The following is a 7,468-nucleotide window of genomic DNA, read 5'->3' on the forward strand; positions in this document are numbered from 1 at the left end:
TTGCATTTCTGAAGAATGTGACTGAAATCATATTTAATTTCTTTCTCGTTCCATGTTCTGAGTAAACCATTACCCTCTCTGGCTCCCTATTTTTGACAGTTTATATCTGGGGCTGTGTTTACTGAGCAACACTTACTACTTAGAAATACAAATCAAATCCTATGAATTCTGATTTCAACCACTGTTGTTGCTCCACCACACACACATCCAGTTTCACTCAGAAATAAACAAACCAAGACAATATAGCTGCTTAAAGGGTCCCTACAGTCTATAAGGAGAGGAACGCTGGAGGAACGCCACCGTCTTCACTGCGATTGTAGAAAACAACATATATCAGAGCACTGAGGCTTTGTAACATGCTCTGAGATCAGAAGCTGTCTATGCTTCTAGCTTTCAATCCGTAATGAACATTGAGCAGAGTTTGCATCCTATGGCACCTACAGCACAGCTCGCTTTGAAATGGATACTGAAACATTAACATGTGGCATTACTAAGCTAAAGTGAACTCATGTGACCCCCCAAAACCTCATGACTCATAGAAGCCCTGTTCAGTTTACCCGCAGCTAACCCCTCGCGCTAGCCCACGACTGCTTTGATGGTACGATTGATGCCATGCTGATTGTTGTATGAGGAGAAAAAGTGGTTGCCTTCCTTTGTGTCAGCAACATTCCCTGGCCGGCGCTATAGCCAAGTCTTCGCCAAGACACGCAGACACACATGCACCACTACCGGTTATACAAGTACATTGACACACACACACACACAGAGCTAGTTGCCTTAGCAGAAAAGAATTCAAAAACTAATTTTTGCACATAAAACAATTCTAAATACAATTCCAAACCCTGAGCCCAAAGGGCTCCTCAGGGGCACAGAAAAGATTTAATACTTTTATAATAACATGTTGCATTGTGCAGCAGACAAATGAAGTGGAAGCAGATTAGAGCTTCCAGAAATCTTCAGGCTTTGCTACCTTTACAAGCTGAGACAGACAGACAGACAGACAGACAGACAGACAGACAGAAAGCCCAAGGAGGCAACTAGGTTAATGAAATCTGTTCAAGGGCTTTTGAATGCAACCAACAACCAACCTCAAGATCCAAATTCTAATTGGCACTGAAGCTCCCAGCTGACGTGTCATGTAAGACTGCGATGTTGAGCAGTTTTGCCTGGGGAGAGTAAGCCATGGGGCTTGCAAAAACAAAAAAGAGCCCTATAAAATGTAAATTACCTTTTTTAATTTCCCTGAGTAGGTGTGTGAGGGCATATGTATGTTAGACAGCAGGTTGAGAGTGACAAACCCTGCGGGAGCAACAACAAATGTGTTGAACTGCCAGTATATTCGCTCAAAACAATAAGAATAACATATATGTAATCAGGTGGAGACGTAGTTTTGTGTGGTTGTGCAGGCTCCCCATAAGTGCATTAGTGGAACTTTTCCTGAATCAGAACACGTAAATGGGCAGATCATTCTTTTAATTGAGGTAGGAGCTTTCTGTTTTCATCTTCCTGCAGTTAGCATGCAATGTGCCTGATTCAGCTATCACCTGTCTGCTACAACATCATTAAACTGCTACACATTAATCATTTCCAATTCACTCCTAGGAGGGAGGAAAAAAATGGCATGAAACATTTCTAGACTCCTCTATAAGTGTTTAATGCACATCTATTTCAATGTCAAACTCAGCTTCAAATGAGTAGAGAGATGAATGAGCCGGATGTAAATAAGAACCAAGCTCGAATATTTTTTCCTTACCTAGCGCTCAGCCCGCCATGCTCACCCTGATGGGTTATCAATCTTGCAGCAAATGGCATAAACATGCAGATTCATACCATTTGTGCACTGCACAGCAGCGATGTGTCATATTAACACATTAGCATGAGCCGGGGCTGAAAAAGGCCCATTTGGCCCACTGATATACTTACAACACACAAGAGGAAGTCGATTCAGGCTCCGTTATCTCTTCCTCCTCTGCAGGTTCAAGCTTGAGTCTATTTTCATCCTTTATTTTCTTGAGCTGTTCAGCTGTAGTTTTTTTCTGGTCTTAACATGTCTGATATTTGAAGCATTAAAGTACAGATCCTATTTTCAGCTCTGATAATTGCAAAATAATGTGAAGCCTCTCGTCAGCACCTTAATATTAGCAATGAATTGCACTCAGATTAATTCAGGTATCAGCTATTTTGGATGAAAACAGCAGCTTGCTACTGAATGATCAAAGTGTTTAGAACATTCAATTGGCATCAATAGATGAAATAAACCCAGTGAGTATGTGACTGACCTTCAATGTTGAAATGTTAATGAATTATTAGTTGCCGATTAAATTTAAACTTTAATTTAAATTTAAACTTAAAGCAATATTTTATGTCAATGGTTATAAAAAGTAGCAAAAGTCTCATAAATGAAAGTTGAAATTCCGCGTGATGTATGAATGCAGTTAAGCAGTATTGATTCATCTTACGGAATTGAAATCAAATTTTTGAAGTTATTTGATAGTGTAGTAAAGGGAGACGGGGGGTGGGGTGGCAGAGAGGTGGGGATGTCTGCGTAGTAGAGGCTCACATGGTATATGTCCTTATCACTCAGCTATCAGGTTGTTTTCAAAACCAAAAAGTCAACATGATTCAACCTTATACGGGACATTAATTCAAATTTGAACAAAAGAAAGAAATTCCAGCTGCTGAACTATAGCTACAGCATAACTAAGACTGAACTCAAACCCCATCTCCTTGTTATAAGAGAGAGCAAATTAAGCTCTCTTTTCAGCTCCCTTGACAATAGTCAAAGAGCACTCAACAGCTCCACATTCAACAGACGAGGCCATAACAGTAGGGAAGATCCAATATCTGAGACTGTGTGAAGGTGAAGTAAGTTGGTGCTGACAAAGAAAAATATGCACTCTGTTGACTTTCTCTGGACCATTAAAGGTTAAATTAGACAGTCAGCCAGGAAATGTAGGCCTGTGTAAGGTGTTGACAAGGTGCCAGTGTAGGTTGCTGGAGCAGCAGTTAGGAAGACCAGTATCAAACAAGCAGAGTGCACTGTCCTTCATTAATCGCAGTCTGAGATTCTTTTTATACAGCTTCTGTTCTGCACTTGAAAAAGTTAAGACTGGGTTACAGCTGGGTCCCTTTGAGAGAGATTCATGGTAGCTCTGGATATTGGATCGCCCTGTCAAGTCAGGTGAAGAAATTCAAGTGAAAACAAAAGGGGACTCAGACTTGTGCACCCCACTGCCTGATCGTATACAAATATCCATGAAGTACAACTGAGGATGGCTAGAGCATCATTAGTTTTCCAAATATATTATAGAAACCAAAGTGAAATTTTTACCTGATGATGCTGCCAGATGAAAAGTCCAGCTCACCAAAGATATTATCATTAAGCCTGAGGGGAACATGAGGGCCTCCACTAAATTTTATGGTAAGCAATCCAATAGAAAATAGAGAGTTTCACTCAAAACCACAAATGTTAAACACATGGTGGCCTGTCACTATGAGAAAAGTCACTAAAACGAGAAGGACTGATCCTCTGGGGAAAATTAATTTCCTTTGCAAAATTTCCTGGGTTAGTTGTGATATTTCAGCATGTACCAAACTGGTGAATCTACCTACGCTGCTACTAACCATTAAAGGTTACAGAGACAAGGAAACTGCTTGACAAATTTTATTAATCTCAACCACCTGTAGTGTCCCTCAGCTAGCTCTTTCCACTGAGCCCTTCCCAATGGAAGAATTAGGTGAGAGCCTTCATTTCAGAGTCTAGATCTTCATTTTAGACCTCTACCTCTAACGATTTCTCATTGTAGAGCTGAATCTATCCACAGCTCCGAGCTGCCCAGGGAGGCAGGGCACTATCTGTCATGACAAGGTTATTCACCATCCTCAAAGAGCAGCTTCACAGGCCATCAGTGTCATGAAGCTGTCTGCCCTGAACACTCACTGGTGACAAATAACCACTCCCCTCAGCTACAACCCCTCTCTACATCTCATTATTCCCTATTGTCCATGTGTGGAGAGATAGTGAGCCTTTCCCCTCTACAGAAAGCAGATGAAACAGCTACTTTTTCCTGCACTCTTGTCTCTGTGTTTTGACTATGATTTCATCTTCTGTCCTCCTCTTTGTAACAGCCTTTAATACTTAAGGCTTTTGTAGTGTCAAAACTGCTTTGCAGGTAACTCTTTGAGCATCCACAAGTAGTAGCAAACACAGCAGATGCTTATGGGTTAGCCCAGATACAGCAGTATGACGTAGCAGAAGAATGTTCTATTGATTAGTCAGTCTTGAGGAAAAACTAGTTATTAATCTCTAAAAGGATCAGATGGCAAACCTCCAGGTACTACTTAGGGCTCAATTAATCAAAGAGTCTCCCACCTAAAATGGCAATATAGCTAATCAATGCTGATGTGAGAGCATGTCGCTACTCGCCATCAAGGCTGTTAAACCCTCATATGCAGAGGTTCATCCTAATTTAATCTGACACTTTAAATGAAATATCGTCAGCCGTCATTGATCTCAATGAAAGACTATCCTCATGACCCAAAGCAGACACGACCCACGGGCACAGGGAGAAGTTGCACAATGAAAGTTGTGGCAATAAAGAGAAGCACAGCATGCGAATGGGGACAGATTGGAGGAGATAGGAGACAAGAAAAAGTTTTGTCTAACACCTCCATGTGGCATTGAATTCATGGAGTAAAAAAGAGCACTGAAGTAAATGGGTGAAAAAGAAAAAAGTAGAGATTGAATGGAAGTACAATCAGAGCTGTGCAGAAACCTGGAAGGTGCAAACGGCTGGAGTGACAGTGGTAATAGAGAGCTGAATAGAAGGGGCAAGGCTGGAGATGGAGGTTGAGCCCTTCGGGACCCAGAGCCATCTCTGTCAGCTTCTTGCTGCACAGCTGAGTGCTCGCAATCAACCTCAGTGAACTGTATAACCTCAACACATACCACATACCATAACCTCAAAGCTTGTCCAAAATATCCAGGTGCACCTATCAATCAAGCAAAATGAATGAGTACTGCAAGTGCAAATTGCCTGGAAATATTTTGCAAAAAAAGGAAGTCAAGGTTCTTAAATACTAAAACACAGATTGTGTACAAGATGTTGGCAAGAATAAAAGTTCTGAAACATTTGATGAAACAATAAGTAAAGATGTCTCTGACAAGGCATTTGTATGCAATCCTCAGGAGAGGGACCTTTGGACATGGTTCAGTCTGCAATGAAGTTCAATACATAGCCTTAGCACTTTGAAAGGAATACCTGAGACTGAATACATGTAAATAAGAAAGCAGAACACAGAAAAACATTTGACACAGATGAAAAGTGTCTAAAAGGCACAGAAACAGAGAAGATGACCCAAGTCAAATCCAAGTCAATTCAAAAAGCTGCTCCATTGGAGTTCAAAGCCAATACCACATCCAAACAGGGCTGAGACAGAGACAGAAACCAGAGCAAATAAAACTTGATACAAAACCCATTGGCAATAAAAAAAACTGTTTGTGTCGCCTCAAATATTAAAAAAAGAATGATCAAGCTTTAATCCAGCCATGAGACTAAATCGAAATTTATTAAAAAATGCTTCAGTTTGCAAAAGCAATTTTGAACAAATTGCAAACGTTTGTTTAAAGGAGAACAAAATACTCATTAGTTTCAATTTGCTCAAACTTTTAAAAAGTAAGAGGGTCATCAAGACTTGAGCTGAAAAATAGCTGTCAGTATTTAACAGTAGTTACTTTGAACAGTTCACACATCGCTATTCCTGCAACAGATATGACAGAAAAATGTACTGATCAATGTACAGAGCTACAAGGATTAATCGATATCGCAAGCAATGATTTTCAAATCAGAAAAAGAAACAGATGCTATTTTGTCTCTCAGATACTGTTAATGCCAAGTTTCAAATCCTAAGTTATTCAGTAATATAACTATAATAAAATAGATCTACTAAATCTAGCAGTGAAAAAAATTGTAACTATGATGTGTAATTAAAATGCTTAGAAACAAACCAAGATTTGAATCATCAAATTAGAACGACAAAGTCTGGTTCAAACACACTGGACCAAAATATGGCCCTGTTAAAAGCACTAGCTTGGCATCCACACAGCCTATCTGCTGGACCTCAGAGAGACATTCACCAGTTAATGACTTCTCCCGGGCAAATTAAAGTGCTTACTTAAGCAGGACCATTCACCCCCACCAGACTCTACATACCCCCAACATGACTGCAGAGTCCTGGCACGCCAACACTCCTGCCTACTAGGCTGCTGGTGAGCCAGGCTTAGTCAAATCTCTATGGTAAGGTTATTTGTATTCCCGGGGGTGAAATCCTGAGCCTTCTCAATTCCACAGCTTCTGGTTGAATGAATGAGGGGGTTAACACCATCAATGGGCCCACAGCCAGCTCTGGCCTCACACTGGTCCTATGGGATAGTGACACCAGATGCGGGAGCATCATACTTGTTACACAATCAAGGAAATAATTGGTGCGCCTGACTTGGGCGTGTAATTCAATTAAAGGCGATAAAGAAGTTGTTATTATTCTCTGGAACAAATACAAAGGATGCCACATGAGATTTCGTTGGAGCCCATGAAATCAAAGCTTGAGGAATATGCCCATGGGCAAATTGGATTTATTTTAACCTGAATGGGAAAAAAAAAAAAAAATCAAAATTTTTCACAAGTTTCACAAGGTTTCTTTTCACACATGATTCTAAGGCATGGTCCCCTCCCCATTGGAAAAGATAGGGTTCAGTATTAAAAAAAAAATCAGTCCATTTTCAAATTTCCAATGTGGCAACTTTGGATTTTCTTGTAAAGGAAAATATGCCCCAAGTGGTTTTCTTATTAGACATACAGACAAAATAGATGCTGCAAACTAGTGGAACTACTCATCTATCTTTAACTATCTATCTAAAAAATGTTCTAGGCATTCATGAGACAAGGCAGAGTGGTATTAAATAGATTAGGATGAGCCCTAATCAACGTCTGTTTCTCGTAAAGACAGACTTTAGACAATGGTCTCCCTAAGGTAATTTTTCAGCAGCATAAATGATGAAACCAAAAGAGCGTCAGCATCGTAGAGGTGGACCTGCAGAAAATATGGAGGAGTGGGGGGGGGGGCAGTGTGATTAATGAAGGAGCAGCTGCACTGTCTGAGAGCCCAGGAGTGTATGTTTGCAAGAGCTCCATGTAAAGTTTGTTACAGTCAAAGCAGACAGGACCAAAAACAGGCTGATGTCGCCCAGTGGAGGGTTATATCCTCCAGAATCAGTTTGGACCAGATTTCACTTTGAACGATGATAATGATGGCATCTCACTGAGAGGCATCATGTGGATGGATGTGATATGAGATGAGGTATCTGAAAGCATGATAATAATAACCAACTGTAACTCTTATTAAAGCTTCCGTCTTACTCTCAGCTGTGTCACTTGCTCATGTCAGTCATGGCTGATGCATTTGAACGTGG

Source organism: Echeneis naucrates, chromosome 23, assembly GCF_900963305.1.
Source record: "Echeneis naucrates chromosome 23, fEcheNa1.1, whole genome shotgun sequence".
In the NCBI taxonomy this organism is placed as follows: Eukaryota; Metazoa; Chordata; class Actinopteri; order Carangiformes; family Echeneidae; genus Echeneis; species Echeneis naucrates.